The sequence below is a fragment of the Papilio polytes genome, unplaced genomic scaffold (assembly GCF_000836215.1).
Source record: "Papilio polytes unplaced genomic scaffold, Ppol_1.0 DF823510.1, whole genome shotgun sequence".
NCBI classification, from domain to species: Eukaryota; Metazoa; Arthropoda; class Insecta; order Lepidoptera; family Papilionidae; genus Papilio; species Papilio polytes.
The window spans coordinates 2,084,734-2,105,982 of record NW_013525694.1 but is presented as its reverse complement, the minus strand read 5'-3'; the positions used below and the strand labels follow the sequence as shown (position 1 = coordinate 2,105,982).

General features: G+C 33.4%; 1 protein-coding gene across 2 annotated transcripts in view; it reads right to left on the bottom strand.

Moving 5' to 3' along the window:
- LOC106104650 (ADP-ribosylation factor-like protein 4C) overlaps positions 1–12,004 on the bottom strand; it is a 38,913-nt gene extending 26,909 nt beyond the window's left edge. For both annotated transcript variants that reach the window (XM_013284767.1, XM_013284768.1), the window contains exon 1: positions 11,515–12,004. The gene's annotated coding sequence lies outside the window, so the exon portion shown is untranslated. The remainder of the gene's footprint in view (positions 1–11,514) is intronic.
- Positions 12,005–21,249: the final 9,245 nt, after the last annotated feature.

Below are 21,249 nucleotides of genomic sequence, written 5' to 3'. Positions count from 1 at the left end.
TGACAAATGACGTCGCGTGCCGCCGCCCCATTATTGTGTAACCAACGTAATGGTTGGAGACAATTTCTTCATGAACATCGGTATGTAATCATACGGTATTATGTGATTCTATGGCATTTCAATAATGTTATTACAGAAGATTTTCTTATAACTAACCGGCAATGAAGGCATCAAGTCGTGTCAAAGTATGTTTTTATTAAGATTTTATAGTTTTTGAAATTTCGCATAGTGAATTATTAAAGAGGTTTTGTTTAATGCTTGTTTATTTTTAAAAATAACACCGAGATGGAATCGCCCCACTGTCTGTATATCCTAATTTATTCTTGTTAACTATTGATTTATATTATCGTTTAAGTTATTTGCGTTCACCCCAATCTACGACGTCAGTACGTAATGTTGAAATTCCAGACCGCGTTGACGCTCGTAAACCCTCCAAATAGAAAATTCCTGGTCCATGACAACGAGTGCTATGGCGATGTGTAGTGGGTGTGAAATTATAAATATCTCCTCCCTTCTCGGCCCAGATTTAGGCAGCTCAATGTCACTGGCTACTCCCCTGAGTATATTTACTAATCACACGGTAGTTAGGATGTAGGATAAGACTGCATCCGAGCTATATTTAAATACCAAATGTGGTTAGAGCACGTGTGCGTTATGCAGTCGGAATATTCATGAATGTCGCGGTGAGACAAGAGGCCAAGATTTTTATTCTTAGCGTTTTCGATTATATAATATTCGAATTGGATATCAATTCGTAGGTCAGGTATTTCACTTTTTTACTATTAATTTTATATATAGTAAGTACAGCAGTGGTAGGATTAGCAGGATGACTTGTGCGAAGGTATTGTATGTAGCTCAGTGAATTGTATTTTGTTGCTATTATTGTATCTCACTGTCCAAATTTTGTATATGCTCGTTCTATTTTGAACATGTCGTGTAAACGGTTTGACCGATTTTTCATTGTGCGATGTTTCATTTGTGTTCGCGGAGACTTTTTGGGACACTAATTTATCTGCCATTGTACATTGTAAAGCCAGTCTCACCGCAGAAATAGAGATTAATTGTGAAATATGATCAGTACTGGTAATAATGCATGTTGTGGTGGTACTAGCTATAGTGTTTCGTACAAATCAAACGGCGGTTAGTTTGGGACTGATTTATTTTTAAAGTTTCAGAAGGTAGGTTGACATAACCTACCTACAATAATATTCATACATTACACTAGCAAGGAGGCAGACGGCAATATTAACGATGTGCCGCCGCCACTTGGACACGTTCAGAGTACTCCATAATGCGGGCGCCGTCGTTTGAGACAATGAACGAGGAAACCTTTTAAAACTCTCCGATCAATAACCCCTCGGCCAGATGGGAATCGATGACATGTCACTTCTTTTTGTTGTGTATATTGTATGGGAGTATTTAACTCAAGTAGGTATACGTTGCTATGTATTAACTGTTCCATAGGAATTATTTTAATCACTGCATTTTGTAGTATACTCATTATTGGAAAATACAAAGCTATCGAAATATAAATCGCCTAGGCGGGGACATTGTGCCTAACATAATGTTGCAATAATGAAATATCTTTGTAAACATAATCATACTAAAGTCATAAATGGTCTGTCATACATGACTGATATTTTTATTGCCGAAATTACGTGGGCGAATTCACGAAGTTTCTCTAATTTAGGATGTATTAGATAAGTAAATCTAAGAGAAATTGTGACTCGCCTTATCCTATACTAATGTGGTATCCCACACGAGAAAGTTGGTAGGTAAAGCTAGATTTATTGTGACGCTGGTATGCATTCCACGGAAACTAGAGTGACGTATACTTGTTTGAAGTTTAAAAATAAAGACGATATTTTGCCAGAAAATAAAAAAAATATACGAACATAAGTGTTTGGCTAAAACAAAGCAAGTGTAAACTATAGTGCACTGTTATGCCACGCTCCATAACAGCATCTTTTGATTGTAACAAAAAATTCATGAATTCCATATCTAACTTCGATTCCTTTTACCTTTTGTCGGAGTTCTATAAACCCTTTAGTTGTGTTATGAATCTAGTATGAGACATCCTGTTTATTGAGCATTCATAGAATATGGTAAAACAAAATCAAGTATCGTTAATGAGTCTATAGCGTGTAAGTAAATCGTCAAAATATAGCACAAGTGTGTATTAAGAAGTTGTTTTGGAGTGATCAATCTTCACCTTCAGGCGGTTTCGTTTGACGCTACCGTGCCAAAAATGTGACGTTATGACACTTTTCAAGTTTATTCAAATCTTTACACTGAAGTGATCGATCACGAACTGACGTTATCGCGATTTTTCTTGACGATTGCTTTCTTTTTATTTAATAATAGCTTTCGCCCGCGACTCCATCCACGTGGAATAAAAAAAAACATAAGTGAGTAGCCTATGTGTTCTTCCAGACAAGCCACTACATATATACCGAATTTAATCGAAATCTGTTCAGCCGTTTAAGCTACAAACTGTTATAAACATCCATCCATGTAAACTTTCGCATTTATAATATTAGTAAGATATGATGATTTATCCGCTGTAAATTATTTTACAGACATTTTCATCTAAATGTAAAATATAATTTTGACGAATAATAAAATTGAAACATATTAAAGGTAAATCAATAGATTGCAGTTATTTGATTTTGTATGAATGGTATAATAGAGTCTAGTCGCGTCTTTCAACGTATATGCTGGTGCCGGAGTACTGTTGAATAATAATAGCTCATAGCGGATGTCTAATTTAAATATTAACCTTTGTAGTGTGAATTTATCTCATTGCCAAAGTAAATGTTATTAGATATAACTGGTATTTTAAATTAATACTATTATTTTGGAAAAGTTTGCGATTAATTAATGGTTAGTTTCGCTTTAGATATACGGGATTAAAGAATAAGGATTATTTTACATTTCAGTATGAGGTATGTATAACATGAGTAAGTCATATGAAGTTTTGAAAATTAAAAAACTTATAACGTTTCATATAATTCGCTCAGTTATCATGCTAATATTATTAATGCGAAAGTGTGGTTGGATGGATGTTTGTTACAGTTTGTAGCCGTAACGGCTGAACGGATCTCGATGAAATTTGGTATAGACGTAGAAGATACTCTGGAAGAACACATAAGTTACTAACTTTTTTTAATTCCACGCAAACGGAATCGCGGGCTAAAGCTAGTGTAAACTATTTGTGTATTTTATTTAATATACCCTTTATTTTATGCATCTATTTAAGGAGAATATATCTCTATATTATATCTTAATTTAGTTGCGCCTACACCAGTGAACGACCGACTAGTCCCACGCCAGTTTCGTCTGTTTATTAATTACACGTCCATCTAAATCGACGTGACTGGCAGCCTAATTAGGAGAGAGACTATTTTAAAAGTAATAAGGGCGTTCACTTAATGTCCCGTTCATTTGGTTGACGATGCCAGTCGAATAAACACATCTATGTAAATGCGGTATGCAAGTCACAAATCATGTAAATTACGTATAAAACGGTCACTGATTAATTAAACTGCCAAGTAAAATACTTGTATAGTTTACTTATTACATATGTAAATTTAGAGATACTCTCCTAAGTCCCATATTTTGTCGAAAAGAACAAAACAATATAAAGTATTAAACTTTATGTGTTAACCTTCATTTGACCTTGTTATGTAAGAAAGTATGAAAATTAGGTACAAATGTAAGAGAGATCTGGATACCGATGTCTAGACTGGTAATATCATTTTGCGTCATTTGTGACCGAGCCTATGCCTCCGAGCGTATATTGGCGTAAAGATATTTCGATATCAGTGAGATATTATTGCGAAATGTAATAAAGGTCTTCGAAATAACTTTGTATATTTGTTGGCAATATGGGGACAGCAAATACTATTAAAATATGTTTTCTATAAGTTGTAATAAGCCATATATGTGTATGATCTTTTTCAAGCAATCTAAAAGTCTACATTTCGAATGATTCGTGTAAAATATATTTACTCGCAAAAAGATCAATAAATTATAAAACGGACTAGATATCCAAAGTTCAAATAGAATCAATACATTTGCACGAATAGTATTCAATGAAATCGAGCGGATGAAATCGGACAAGCCAATTTCAAGACTGAAGGAATCCCTCTTATAACAGACACTAAGGCGCCTCAAAGTAAGTTATTTAATATAAGAAAAGTTCTTGGTCGTATTTATTACGTAAATTGACCTCCAATTCACAGCGTAGATATACCAGACATCTGACAGGAATATGAAGTCAGCCGACGTTTATTTTTGTACAATTTAATCTGAAGTGAATGCTGATGTTATTTACACTTTTTTGTACCTACTTTTATGGAATAAAATGTTTCAATAACTATACATGTGCTCGTACGCAAACCAGAAGTTGGTACATTTAATGGTATTAAAAGCAAGGGACACAGTTTACGAGCACAATAGAGATGCGTTGCAAACTCTGCGAACAATATCCTTCAGTAAATGGTCCCTCCGCAAATAGCGTCGTATGAACATGGAACAGCAAATTGAAAACAAAAAGCAAAGCAATACTTCATCACGTTACAATTATTCACGTAAACTTGCTATTAATAAATTATAAATTGTAATTTGGGTACAGTACGGAATTATTCTCAAGCGAAAGTTTCACGATCTCATGATAAAGACGTTTTAACAAAAGATAGACAATGGATTGCGTAACCGTTTACGACTCGGCAACGCCACATACGGTAATGTTCAGATAAATCAGTTACTTCAGTAGAATACTACGTTTTTTATTACTTTAAGTTTTGCATAAAGAAACAGTAAGGAAATAACGGCTTTGCATTTTGTACGCAGACCGCAAAGTGCATCGTACTTTATAGTGTCACGGGTGTTTTGCGAATTTACTGTTTGATGTCCGATTTTGAACTCTACTACAAGAGTAACAAGAGTAAAGATACGAAAAAATTGCAAAGATCATTTGCAAGTCAAAAATTTTTCTTTTTCTATTTTTTATAACCTATTCCATTAGTTTACCTTTTTCTAGAAAAAAATCGTCATAGTTTAATGTCCATTAATGCATTCTGCCATACTTCTTTTGCTTACAGATACCAAGCGCGTCTCCTAGTGTAGATTACTACACTTAGGGACTCATTAAGTAACCATTTTACTTTTTTAATAAAGCAGGATGTAATTAAAAGGTAAATCAGTCAAATAGTAACAAAATGTATGTCAATTAGGTTTATCCGGTGGACTTGATTAACATAGTACGTAGGCGACGTTACACCCAGTTCGTCGTACTCGGGTCCTTTAGTGGAGAGTGTTGCTCAAATATTTATAGTGTAAACGTCAAGTGTTTGAAACGGGAGACTCGACCCTTATTCAGCGCCCCTGCTTGATCGATACCCTGAAGCTTGATGGGATTTCGAGCTGTATTCAATCTAGTTTACATTTCAGGATCCCTTATTTATCTTTGGGATAAACATTTGATCACAGAAAATCAATACTGATTTGAATGATTATTTTAAGGTTAAGAAGTTTTGAGATAACATTAGGTAGAGAAATCCTTGACAATCTTCATTTTCGCCTGCAATATAGAACTTTAGTACGGGTGTGAAAAACAAGTCTCGTTTACACTTCTCCAGCTCTGGCAAAGGACTTGTTTTTGTGAACATTAAAATTACTTTTTTATAACTTTCCAAAAATAAATGCTCCAAACGCTATAAAGTTTAACAAAAGAAAATTTAAGAGACTATCATTTAATGTTTCCTAAGAATTTTACGGAAAAATTTCTTTAATATTGCTGTGTCGTCCATACCAATTGAGCTAATAAAACTGTACGTATTTAGTTCGAATAAATTTACATTCGCTTATTAACGTTCATTGACTGCGATAAATATAATTGAACGAGTCAATATCCACGTTATGATTTAATAAATCAAGCAGCTTTAGCTATAACATACGCATTATAGACACTAATAAAATAGTAAATAATGAAGAGAATGATTATAAAATCAATAGTAAACAAAACCTAGTAATAATAGGTAACATTTAAATGCAGACATGTCTATTGATGGATTATTTAATTTATTTTATCCAAAAAACTTCATTTTTTTTTAGTATTTCACATAAATATTGTGAAAGACAAAATTAGTAATATGAAAAATGTCCCTGTTTAAATGTCAGCTTTGTAAATTATTGCGTCGAGTCGAGTTTACGGGTTTTGTTAGTAACAAGAGCCATCTAACAAAAGAGAAAAGTGTAAAATTTCGCATCGCAAATCCTCGAATGTCAAAGGAGTTCTACCGAGCCAATTTTGCGTTGGTAAACGGTAAAAGCTTGCATTTGCCGCGTGCCATATTTCTTTTGTTCAGTTGAAATAACTCTTTAGAAGACGATGGAATAATGGCTGTTGCTCTTATTCCAAATGATGCGGGCGACACTGCTTATTGGGGAATAACAAAGCGCGTAAACAGAGCAGGAAAATAACATTGTAATAATCTTAGTCATAGTAATAGTGATGTAATGATTTATTCAAGGAGATGAATAAAGTAAGAAAAAACACCATAATCCTTTCAATAAGTAATTTAGTTTTGCAAAAACATTATCGTCGTCTAGAAAAGTAAAGTATATATAAATATAATATATTTGGAATATTTCTACTGATCCGATCTTTCAAACATAGCCCATTTATTTGATTAATTTTGCTGGAAGTACCAATAAACCGCTCATCAACACAAAAGGGAAGTAAACCGAGTGATATTTTTTTTAAGTTATTTAGATACCAGCTTTCGCCCGCGACACCGTCCGCTTGCAATTAATAAATAAAACAAAAGTAAGTGGCCTATGTATTCTCCCAGACTACCCTCTAGGTCAGCCAAATTTCATCGATATCCTTAGGCTACAAACATCCATCCATCCATCTAAACTTTCGCATTATAATATTAGTAATAAGTAAAATTCATACATTCCGAAGTTTAGGTTATCATATATAACATATTCTGTACTGTATCAATAACCGTTATATTTCACGGCTACACCGAGGTAACGAAGAGTAAATTGTGAGTACGATTTTCTACTCTACTAAAACATAGTAAAGTCTATAACAGTTTGCAACCTTTTCGCAAAATACCTGAACAAATGTATGTTAACGTTTTAAAACACATCTGAAGACCGTTAATAATTTGTTTGATGTGCTTTTTCTATCACACACGAGGATATCCGTTAGTTACGTTTAAAACGTTACGAAAAATTGTTAAAAAAAATGTAACAGTATTTGAAACTGAGATGTCCGAGAATATAGTTATTTTTGCATAACATATAAAAAAAATAATGCCAAATGATTTTATTAAACACATATGGTAAATATGGAAGTCAACCATTAAATGATGGAACTGCGTAAATCGTAAATCCAAACTTATCCAATTAATATAAACAAATATTTACTCATTATACTTAATGTTTGTTCTGAATTCAGTTGGTATTTTCATTACTTGTATAGTTTATATTTCATAGAGAGTTTTTTAGGCTTAATTTTATAGTTATAATCCAATATATTAAATGATGAGTCCGTCCTTGGCGAGGAACCTGTTCTATTGAATGTGTATTTGCTGGACATTGGCGTACCCGTTTATTACAACAAAACGTTCAGGGTACTACGGTATCGACTGGTTTTCGACCGGTCGACCACAAATAGCATCGACAGACTTTAGACAACGCGGAATGTTGGGGACGAGAATTCTAAAGGGATAATGGAATCTTAGAATATTATCTGAATATTTTTAATAACATAATGATAATAAAATTTTAACGGATAAAGCTGGAGACCAGTTGTTCGCTGATTTGATGAAATTCGTGAGATTTTATTCATCTAATCTTAAAGATATAATATAGTAGGTATTTCAATATTCAATTTGGATGCGTAGGTATATCTATAGGTTCATTGCGTTGATGTGATTGCAGAGTCCTTCGTTCAAATCCACGTTTACCTGCATTAGTTGAAGAAACTTGAACCACTTAAGATATGGCAGGGTTTGTTAACCTTTTAAACAATAAATTTAAATATACAGGGATAAAGGGATGAATCATCGAGTCCGTTGGAATGTCCGACCACGGAGTTTCTTTAAGCGATTCAAATCACGAACGGGATGAATCAGTGGATATTTCATGTTAAGATTTATAATAAGAAAAGAGAAAAAAAGTTAGTACATTTTTTTCCAATTCATCATCTTTTATCTAAACTAAAACAAGCACACACTACTTCGTGGTATAGGATGTCAGCAATCATAGCATATATTTGAATAATTATTTCTTCACGTGGGAAAGGGACCATAAACTACAAACTGCGAACATTAAGGAAGCAAGATTAGTATGGTAAAGGTTATTTTGACATTTGCAATTGAGAATTTTACAAATCTAAACAGTAAAATTAAGATTTTATGATTTCATGGGGATGAAGCCGTACGAGAACAGCTAGTCGGCACATTGTTTTTTAAATTTTTGTTAAGAAAAGGGAGGATTTTTGAAGTCGGTACATAAAGCTTGTTTGTGTCTAAGAGTTTGTTTCGATTAACGATTATCTAGAAAAGATGTTACAGAATTAAAGAAACTTTGTACATCTGGAATTACGCCTACATTTTATTTAATTATAGCGGTTGATTACTATTACGGTCGCTTGGTGTCCGATGAATCTGGCCTTGGTTGATAAATTGACACGAAATGTTAAAAAAAGTTGTGTTACAGATAAAAAAGAAAACAACTTGAATTGATAGGCGAATTAACGTTCGACCTTGTTTCGGTGACGTACAAGGTTCTCACGATGTTTGTCTTGCCAACTGCCACTTGTTTAAATTTTAACGCACGGCCGAAGATTATAAAAATATCTCGCATATTTATACTTTCATCAAAGAAAAGAAAACATCATAAAGGATCAGTCAAAACTGTTTAGAAGTAAAGACTATACATGTATTCAAATTAATGATATTATAAAATATTAATGATATTTACAACAATCCTGGAAACTGTTAAAGGATTTTTTGACGAATACCTTTACTCGTAAAATCTTAGCGTATGATCGTCGTACTTTTTAAAAAAGGGAAAGATACTATAGTATTTACTGACTACAGAATAAAAGAAATTGTCAACAATTTCATTTATTAACGTGTTGTGAACTTATTACTGGTTATTAAGACAATGCATTAAACCTAGTTTACACAATTAAAAAAGCACTGTCACTAAACAAAATACACCCAATGTAAATTTCACTTTCTATTCTCATAGTTCTTCGTAGAAATGTAATTTTTTTTTATTCTTAGATTAATTTTGGCGTGACAAATATGACTTGACTTTATTTCACAGCCTTGGAGAAATATTGTTATTCAACAATTATATCTGTTAGTCTTGGGTATCGTATAGAAAATACCTATTTATTTTTTAAAAATAAACAAACTAATAAGAGAAGTTCGAATGTACAATCTTCAGTTCACAATCAGCATCTAATGAATACTCCAGATATATGATTCCAATTAGGGTAAATCTTAGCCCGCATATTTATATAAAAGGAGAGTATAGTGTGCGTGATTCGACCACCTGGCGAAACTGGTTGCCTTCCCTCTTTGCGGTCAGGTGTGCTTCGCGACTGCGCTTTAAAATTTCATCCCATTTTACATTTCATTGAACTAAGAAATCGAACGTAACATCTGGACTAAATCTATACTTCTTCTATACTTATTACTTATAATATAATAAAGCGTAAACACACACTACTTTGTGCCGTAGGATGTCAGCAATCAAAGCATATTTTTGAATAATAATTTCTTAAATAAAAAGCCCTACACTTACGAAATGCTTTAAGGTATATATTTTCACGCTATCAAAGTTAGGGGATAAAGAAATTAGAAAAAAATCTTCATGTGGGAAAGGGACATCAAGTGCAAGCTGCCAACATCAAGGAAGTAAGGTTGCCATGTTTTCTCATTATGTTATGTCATTTTGACATTTGCAATTGATAATTTGACATAACATGTAAACAATAAAATACAATTTTCATAATTTCATGCGGATGAAGCGGCACGGGCACAGCTAGTAGATTGATATGTGTAATGAATATGTTGGTTACCTTTGTATCAAAAGGCTTTTATTATTAACATATCACAATACAGTTAATCTACGCAGTAACCTTGATTCCAGTTCCATTGTTTGAGATGTAACTAAATCCCATTCTTAAGGTCGGGCAGGTAGGCGGGTAATATCTATAAGAATGCTTGTATTCGTACCCACTACATTATTAACGTTATTAATCCAATTCGAAACAATAGGAATGACCTCAGACAAATTGAATTGCATATTAGTGATGTTTACATAAAAAGTGATACACACTATGATTATTGTAGTGCTGTTACAAGATGTTTTAACGTTATTTGAGTAGTCAGAGACAATCTGAGCTTTTTAGACTTCACATTATCATTGACAAAATAGACACAGCAAATTCAGGTTTTTAGGCAATGGAAATTCCCGATAAAACTGGTATACATCGCGAACATAACTTAAAACCGTGTTAAAATCGGTACGTATACCATATACCAAAAATAATTAAATCGATATTAGTGGTCAAACTTAATAAATCAATGTCGGCGTCGCGGTTACTTCTTCGAATTAGAGTTTCATTGGTTGCAATAATAAAACATAACGACAGGCATGTGTCATCGCTTGATATAAACTAACAAATTGTTTATAACCACTACTGTGGCTTACGACCTACGACTTCTGTATGGTCTGTTATTGGACTTGATTGTAGATAATGTTGTTTACGTTTTAGTAGGAATCGATTTTATTGTGTTGTCTTGTCCGTTGTAAATACCCTCAATATATAAATGGTTATATACTTATGCAATACCTTGTATTATTGTTTTTAGGACAATGTAAATAAGTTATAACAGTAATAAACATATTTGTTATACAATGTTTTTAGTTTCTTACATAAATGTCTATTTCTGCTTCAATAATCACGCGTATAAAATGCATGTGAAGTGGCGCTCTTCGTGTAGAGAAAATTTATATGAAAGTGGAAACTTACAGCATTGTTAACACATGTGACGTCTGTTTTTATATCAGTATGGCGGATTGCACGCTGTATATATTTTCCATTCTCATTAGTTTTTACAAAATTTTATTTTCATTCTCATTTTTTTATAGTAAAGTTAAACGAACCAATGTTTTGTTGATGCTATTATCTGTATATGAATCATTTTGCTTGCAGAATATTTTTGCTTCTCTGCAAATTGTGTTTTAATTTAAAATCTCGTAGGTTTTGTGTTGCAAAAGCTCAGAGTCGGTAGGTAGATACGAGTACGCTGGAGCGCTTTGCGACTGTAAAAAACTTAATTAAAAATGAATTCGCTTTTTATGTTTACTTTTAATTAGTCGTTACTAATTCTTGTTTTAATTATTAGTATGCTTAATTTAGCCATATCAAAAGCCGTTTAGTAATCAAATTTAGATATTTAAAATATTTCTTACCGATAACGAATTTCCAGTGAATCTGCCAGAGATCCAATCAATATGCAACCGTGTAATAAACCTTACAGTACGAGCTCTAGGTTGCTCGCAGCTGGGTATCCACTCGATTATTGATTTGCATGCTTCCCTTTACAACAAAGATCACTTGCACGATTGTTTGGTCCAGTGACAAAACATAAACGATACATCAAACAAATGAACGATCGAAAGTTTCACTTGTCAATAAATCACGTCTTCATTTATTCGTTCAAGTACACATAACACATTATTGTCCCTATGTTACGCAATTAAATGATTAGATAATGCAGTAACGTAGGCCGTGCAGTTTGCATCAATGTCGTATCGATTCTAGTCGGATGGAATTAAACAATGGTTAGCAGAGCCAAAACAATACAGATGCGAGGCGCGCACCGCACGTGCCGCCCCGCCCGCGGACACCTCCGGACTGAATGACGGAGCTATCAAACGACGCGACAAGCGTCGAGCGCCGAACCCGAACGCGGCGGACTCGGATCGTTTTGTCGTTCGGATGCAGTCGCGTGTTGCCAGATTCGGCGTCTGCGAGTAACAGAGCGAGGTAACTCGATGGTGATTAAAAACTTCTATGTAAAGACGCTTTCATTTTGCATCGCGATGTATTCTATGCAAATGCATATGGGTAGTATTTTTGCATAAAGTATTGAGACTATAATACTGAAAATTACAGACAATTAGCAGTAGTAAGAACACATTTGCAGTAGTTCCGCCAACACGTGAGGAACGTTTCCTCTCTTCAGTTACGAAAAAAAAGATATTGCACACAAAAATATGTTTAACAGGATTTTATGTTGTCATTACGACATAAAGATAATAAATCACGAAATTGAAATTCTAAACGAGAATACTATTTGTCGTAGACAACATTTTATCCTCGACATCCCGTTGTCATTCTTCATTTCAATTATCCTACATCTTGTCTACAGGTAATGAAAGCTTCGCATTTAGGTACATGTGTGTAAAATCACATGGTACTTCATATCTTATGTAAATACAATAAAGTTACCTGACATTGCTTAGTCCCTTTTTAATTAAATTTTCTTTCATTACGACATTCTTGTATAAATGTACTATTCTTTACTAATAATGATATCTAAACAATCATAACATTAACAACACTTGTGTACGTCTAGTGTGAAATGTTATCATGCATTTGTTGTCGTTAAGGGTGTCAGGGGAGCCACAACAATAAGCGTTCGTTCCAAGCACCGCCTGCCCCGAGCTCTGATAACATACGACCATACATACATATTGTAAAGCATCGCACACACTAAGTTTAGTTTATGTTTTAGACTACAACACACATAGGCATAGGCAACTTACTGATGTTCATATTTTAGCTACTGCTAGATTGAACTTACCTTTATAACTTTTAGATGGCGAAATGAAATTATTTGTGTGTGTGTGTTTTTTAAATAAAGTTTGCACTTTAATATTTTAAGTTGATTCTCATAATAGTATTAGATAATGAAAATTACAGATGTGGGTGTGCAATCTACGAGATTCCTCATTTAGGCTTATTGTAAACTAGCTTGCGCCTGCAACTCCGTCCGCGTGGAAATAAATGATCAAAATCGTCTAGCCTATGTGTTCTTCCACACTATCCTCTACGTCTATGCCAAATTTCATCGAGATCTGTTCTGTCGTTTAGGCTACAAACTCTAACAAGCATCCATCCATCCATATAAACTTTCGCATTTATAATATTAGTAAGATTAATAATTTGAGCTTGCGTCTTTGCCGCCATGTCGGTCGTGTTCGGTGACCAAATAAACATAGAAGAATTAAACGCCTCCACTAATTGGATTTCAATAAGTGGTTAACGATGGCGACAGTCCGGCCCAGACGGTATTCACACGCCCTAGCAAATTATCAAAGTCAATACAATTAACAATACTTAGCGTCAGCCGTGAATTAATCCGTGTTATATAAATGGAACGTTCATCGAAGACATTAACAAATGGTTTAATGTAAGATCTAATAACTATGAGAACTTTGAAATCTATTTGGAATTGTAAAGCAATTTTAGCTAGAAATTTAATAACGTGCCACGATATCTCTCCGCTGACAGCGATGAAAATGAGAATTTCAATTCTAAAACGTAGGCATATTCAACTTTTCATTGATCATAGAATTTAGATATTAAAATTAGTTTTGGAGTATTAATATAATTTTACTTAGAGATGTTTATCGATTATTTCGCTACATGTCGTCATTTTAGCTTGTCTGTACTCTGTTCCATATTAACAGCTACTAAGAGCCGTTTTTCTATACTTCTTTTACTATCTAAATAATATTTAAAAAAGATAATTGTTTTACATTCATTACATACCTCAGCTTCACTTTTAATTGAATTTTAACCTATTGTTATTAGTAAAAGTAAAAAAAATATCAAAAAAACTCTACCGAAAGCCGCGAAGGTCTTGAAAGAATTTCATAATAATTAGTTGAAGTAAGGACATTTCTTAGATTACTTACAGTAAAATTGTGTTCTGAATATTATAAGTAGGTAATGTACTTATTTAGGTTAACATTGAAAGTAATGTTTTAAATGAGTTTTCATTAAGGTGTAAAAGTTTTGTATAAACATTAAAAAAACTTTAATTATATCAGTTTAAATTTAATTTTGTTAAACTCTGAATATTCTCTTCTTGGTTACATTGAAGAAATATTAAGGAATAGTAAAATATATCTTTGACGCATCTTTGATCTAAAACTCTATTTGCTTAGACTAGGATAGTTCACTAATTATCCAAGTCTTGGCCATTAAATGTTTAGTGTCGCTTTGATTCCTATGAGCTGATATGGTGCATACACTACTCGATTTATGCAACTAAACAGTTGAATTGGCTGCGAAACAACCGACAATCACACAACGGTTGTGCGATAGTTTCATCAAAGGTGTGCGCCCGCTCTAAATGTCCTATAATTGGACGTCAAAGCAATAGTTTCGTTTTATCTGTGAGAACGCAACGTCGACTCATCGACTGACATTGATGAATAACTTTCGTCTTAACGCTCCAAGAAGCGATGCGGAATAAAAATAAGACATTGATAAATTACATAAACACCCGATAATGTCAACCGACGTATTCTATTTTGTAAACCCGTTACCCCATTTTGACAGCGCGGAATAAAAACAAATAGCCTATAATATGCCTATCCATGTTAGCTCCCTCCAGTGAAAGTCCCGTCGAAATCAGTTCAGTCGTTTCGGAGATTGCCCGAAACAAACGCGGCTTGCGGACAGGCAGACACAGAGAGACAGACAGACAATTATTATATGTATGTATTTTTAGACAACTTATTTAATTGATACTGTCGCTAAACTCAGAGCAACACTTCTCGTCCAGACCCAGGTTGCGCGCCAATCTATCGTGACGTGACGTGACGTGACGTGACGTTTATGCCGATAATCTAGAGTTGCGAAAATTACTTTATATATTATAGCACTGTACTAATTTTATTCCTAACAGTATAGATTGGAATTAGCCTTGTTAAAATAAGATGTTATTGATGAATCATTGATGTCGAATAAAATTAATTTAACGGATATTATTGCGTGTTATTCGCAGAACTAGTGCCGTGGACCATTCAACATCCGGATGTCATGTCTGTTACAAGCTAATGGCAAAATTGTCGCTCGATATCAGTTAATTTAATATTATAAATACGAAAGTTTAGATAGATGGATGTTTGTTGGAGCTTGTTGCCTAAACGGCTGTAGATGTAGAAGATAGTGTGGAAGAAAACATTGGGTACTCAAATTTGTTTTTTTTTTAATTCCATGCTGAAGAAGTCGCGGGCGAAAGCTAGTGATACTGTAAATTCTAAGAATCAGTTCTTTGTATTCTATCTGTGATTTTTATTAATTACCTCGCTAATTTTACACCAGGGTACCATTGGAAGCCATTAAAAGCCAATATAGCGAGGGGGAGGTAAACCATTTAATCGTTAGTCTACATTATATATTCGCGGGGGTCGCACCCCATAGCAACATGACAAATATGTCAACGTCCTACACGCTACTAATATTGTTGTCTATAAGGGCCCGGATCTTTGACTTAACTATCGCAGTTGTACATATAAAAATCGAGTAGTGTGTCCACCTCCATATAAGCTCATAGGAATAAAAGCGCGACTAAACAGTTGTGCGATAGTTTAGTCAAAGATGTGCACGAGCTACAAAACCTTTACCGTCTATGGACAAGTAGATATAATTTATTACCCTTAGTACAGTTGATGAGTTCGTGTATTGATTACAATACATGTATAAAATGTGTAAAACTGAGATGTAGTTCTAATTATCTTGTATTACAAATTTTACAGAGCATTAGTCCCTACTAATGGCCGTCCTCCAAACGTCTACCTGTCTGCTCGGGGAATTTCATAATTGCACCTCATAAGTCCTCGTGAGCCTCACATAATTCAACCTTAAAGGTATATTAAAAGAAAAAAAATTCGATGACGATGTTACCCTAAAATCTGGCCTTATTTATTCGTGAAAAATAATGGACTGAATCTATTTTTAAATGTGATTGTACTTAAATTGTAACATATTAAATAACAGTTTTTACCCGTGACTTTGTCTGCATGAAAAAAAACTAGTAGTTAAAAATTGCCTATGATACTCAGCGATAAAGCTTGCTTGAAGTTTTTAAATATACTGGTTATGTGTAAAAATACAAATATTATACATAATATTAGTATAACTTTAAAATAGGAATATATGCCGACCATTGTTTTGTGGTACTGCTTTGTTTTATCAAGCCACTGTCCCAGATAAAAGTGTCGCGTCAAACACCAATATGTTTGTTTAGGTCCGCCTAAAATTTGCCAAGCAAACACAATTTGTGCTATAATATCTTTTGTTTATGTTAGTGTCAACAAGGCTATAAAAACTAAATGAGTTCGGAGGCGCCTGTTCTGTTTAATTAACGTTACGTGTTTACTACATTTACAAGCTTTATTGCTTGTGATTTTATTTGATTTGTCAGTTTGTTGTAGCAATGTCAACAAATTACATGGAATTTACATATTTTTTTTATTATTTTCTTAATTTCCTGCTGCTGTAGTTCTTGCAGTAATCTTGTTGTCTCTGTAGTTTTAGATATTATATATGTTTTCTTCTTATTACAAGATATTTTTACGTTTATTAGAATTTAGGGATTCTTTGAGTTTATGCAGCCGTGGAGCCATTAGCTTTGGCTACCAAGCGCAATATAGCTAACCCGTAATTTAAAAACATAATTCTTAGTTTATCATTTTCCATAATTGTGACAATGTTGTTTTCTGGAATTTGTATTTAACATACTGTAAGTTATTGAGGTCCTAGTTAGTTTTATTTGAATGTGCTATTTAAAAATTTTCATAAACTCCAGTTCATTATGTGTTTAAAAATAAATTCTCAACTCTCTTAAACCGCCCTTTGTTTTTATGGTAGTCACCTAGGCAACTCCTATCCATTTCACCCTATATTTCAAAGCTTAATTAAATTCTACCGAAACTGAGTACTTTAAGGAGGATGATGTATATATAAAAGGTAAATAAATTTGTTTTTAACTTCGGCTGTAGTTTATATTATGATTGCACAGCAGAAGCTGCAGGCAGTAGTATGTGTTGATTGTTATCCTTTGAAGATATATTCAGTGTCAGCTATAAATGTTTTGAAGTTGTAACAAAGGGTCAAAAATGAATCAATAACAAACATAACAACATTATCGCTACGACTATGATGCTAGGCGGACGTATCTTGCTATTGTTTCTAATCAATTGTTGATACAATAAATTCCCAAATTAACAACATTTTGTCACCTGTTTATTGCATTTAGTCATTTGTTTTGTTTTGACCAGAAACATCATTGTTTTTGATCTGATAGGTGAATCGAAGTGCACGGAAGCTATATTCATGTTATTTTTTCTAAAGAAATAGTTGTTTTACGGTTTCTTTGTTTCACCATAGGATGTGTTGTACTGTCTGAAGTTTTTCTTTGTCTTTCGGCGTACAGTATTCAAGACATGTAGGATCCTCGCACAACGCGTACAAAAGCTTTGCTACTTTTGTTGCAACTTTCGAAAGTATTTTAAAGTTGTTTCTTACATTGAGTGCTTTACCCATTTTGTCTTGATCTGAGATTATATTGGAAACTTTTAAGTTATGTTTGTTACACTTACTTTCAATATAAATATTTTAACGTTAACGTTATAAAGGGTGAATAAAGATTTTTTTTATAAAGAATTTGATCGAAGTTTCGCCTTAAAAGTCCTTCATGTTTTGCACCAAAATGCTGAGTGAATAAAAAAGTATTTTCTCGTTCAGCCTCAAGCGATGTTAATTGTCAAAGACTTCTCTCACATTTTCCTAAAAGAGTTACACAAAAATATTCGATATTGAGAATCTGTTTTATTGACAAAATCAAGAATGTTACGCATTGGCTAAATTTCCTATCTATATTTATACTAATATTATAAAGGAAATATTTGTATAACTCTAAAAATACTAGACAAATTTCAAAAACATAGGTTATGTTTATACTATTTTTTTAAAATTCCACGCGATCGAAGCCGTGAGCAATAGCTAGTATAAAAATAATTTGATTACCTAAGTAATATAAGTAGCATGTTTCATATTGAATGTAAAATAAATGTTCTGCTTAGTTTTTTTGTCATGAAAAGACATCTTTTCATCTTAAAGAGTGGTAGACAAGTTTATGCTTGTAGCAATAAGCTTTCACGTGAAGGATTTTTACATTTTGCTCCCGTGTTCAACGAACTCTAGTCTAGAGAGATTAAGGGCAAATGGTTAAAGTTCGAGGTCGCAGACATAAAGTTATTTACGGTCTACGTAAGATATTTTTAACGATTTTACGAAACTGAATAATGAAGTTTTTTATCTATTTAATGGCACTTTATGCCATCTTGTTATGAGAAGATACGTTCATATACATTATCGAGATTAGTAATGCCTGAAATTAAAAACAACGATTAAAAAAATCATCGTAAAACTACAATGATGAGTGATGTCTGAGATGACGTATGGTAGTTATTTGAAGGACAAAAACCTGTTGTGCCGACCCTATGGAAGTAGGATAAAGATGATGATGATGAACGTAAAACTACAATGACTGGATAAATCAAAAATATGGCAAGAATAAACGTTCTATTACAAACCTTTACTTACTTACTGCGTTGGCGCAGCGACTCATAGTGGGTCTTGGCCTCCGACACGAGAGTGCGCCAGCGTCGTCTGTCCTGCGTCGGCGCCTGCCAGTCGATCGACTCTAGCTCGCGCAGGTCCAGCTCTACGGCGTCAAACAAACGTTTATTATTGCAAAACTTTCAAGTGTGCGATAAGTGACTAAAAGAAGATAATTTTATGTATAGTTATTGTATAATGTAATTGAAGTTGCTCCCAGTCTTGACCAAATAAGAAGAAAGCATATGCCCTCGGATAATTAACAAGACATTAAGGTTGCGCAAAAAACGGCAGCTGCAAAGACAATAGGCGTTCATTTCATTAAAGCACGCGTCAGTGTTGCCAGTTGTAATGACAGATGGCGCGAAATAATTAGAATCTTGATGTTGCAATTATTAATAAAAAATATTAACTTTTTATCTTGGTTGCTGGCTGTAGCGCCATGTGTTTTGATAAAGCTATGATAATTGTTGTAATTTTAGAAACTAAAGGATATTTGAATTTATTTTAATAAAAAAATCTAAAGATATATTTTTTCTACGTAACTCCAAAAGGAGATGAATCTGAATTGGATAATTACACTCTGGAATAACGCATGGGATATTTAATTTACTCAATTGTTTTTATGTTTAGAAATCGCACATAATAGCTATCAATCTACGCTATATATATCTATCTATACTAATATTATACAGAGGAAAGATTTGTATTTTTCGATTTTTGTACGTATTGAAATAACTCAAAAACTGCTGGACCGATTTCAAAAATTCTTACATCAATGAGTAACATAGACTATATTTTTTACTATTTTTTTTTAATTTCACGCGGGCGAAGTCACAAGCAACAGCTAGCAATAAATAAAAATGTATGTTGACGTTTTTACACAGTTGTTACTTTCGTTTAATCATTATTTGTTCAACGCTTTAATTAAACTAGTGTAGAGTGCAGGATATTTAATTTAGGTATACAGCGTACATTGACACCGCGGTAGAGGAAGTAATAACTTAATAAATGAAGAGGAAAGCACCCAAATATAGGCCATGGCGACCGCTCTGCATTCAACTCGGCAGTAACGCACTTTATTGCCCTACGAGTAAAAGCTTTAAGAGCGTATAGCAGTAAAATACAACATACACAACTATAGGGTTTCATAGGATATAGATTAAATTACGGTAGCTATTTCAAATGGTTAAATATAGGAGGGTATATTTATGACAATTAACTTTTTTCGTGAATTCAACAGTTGACATATTCTTGAAGTATCTATTACACTCGGCCCACGCCCTTAATTACTTCTATCTTGACTATGATGCTCCAGACAGTCCGGTGATGACTATATTCGCCATATTGGACGATGAAATACACCCTTAGAATCTCTTTCAGTGAATTTAATTTATGTAAATAGTATTACTATTGTAGTGACGGCAATGTTTTTACTTATGAGACCTGTGGTTTTGTAGTGACAAGTATTGGAGTTGTCATTAAAGGAGATTTTCAGTCATAAATCATAAGGTATAGAATATAATAAATTTTATATCGTAATTTCTGGAACTAATAGAGAAATTTGGAAGAAATTTATTTTATTATGAAGTTACATTTGTTTTGTGAGAAGGAGTATTTTCTTTTTTTTTATAAATTTAAATCATCTTAGTTTTACCGTTGAAGAAACACTTTTATAGAAATAAAATTAGCTAGTATTCGAATGAACGTTTGAAGTTTATAGAGGCATCTTGTGGAAGCGTTCACACTCGAGAGCTGCGAAGATGAGACACGTTTCAGCCACAAACCTTCAAAGCTACGTTTGAAACGACAGAATACGCTTCAAGTATTTTATTTCTTAATTGCCCTTAAATTATTTCGTTAAATTTCATCAAAATCTCGGTATTTAAACGTCGTTAGATATTTATCAGAGGATTGTAAATCTATATCTCAATATTAAGTGAATTTTTGCAAGCAAAATAAACTTGACTACATACGTCAGACTTGTAACACTATTGTATCCAATTATTGTAGTGTTTGTTAGTTTGAATCTTTTAGTACAATTAGGACAGTAGGTAGGAGTATTGTGCGGAACTTCGTAGCAACGACCGACTGCCGCAGTGTGGAGGGTCCTTTAGGCAGGTTCGTGGCAATTGGCCCGCACCCCTCGCCCACACCCCTGGCCCCGCAGCTCCCTACACAACGCAAGTTTTATATTCAAGTGTCATCCGGTTTTACCCTCCTTGTCCTTATTCATTTAAAGAAGGCTTTCGCTGAATTTACCTGTAATATTTGCATTCTAATTTCATTTTCCGTGTAAAGCATCCAAATAAAAATTTTAAGTTACACTTAAAGTACTATATTTAAGTTAATTTTGTTGATAAGCATGAAATGTCTTTATTGTATTTCTAAGCAAAAAAGCTAAGTAAAATCAATTATGTTTATTTCTGACTCGAAAATTTATTTACTTAGAAAGAATTTAAAACTGAAGTAAAAAAAATAAAAAGATGTGATAGTAAAAATTT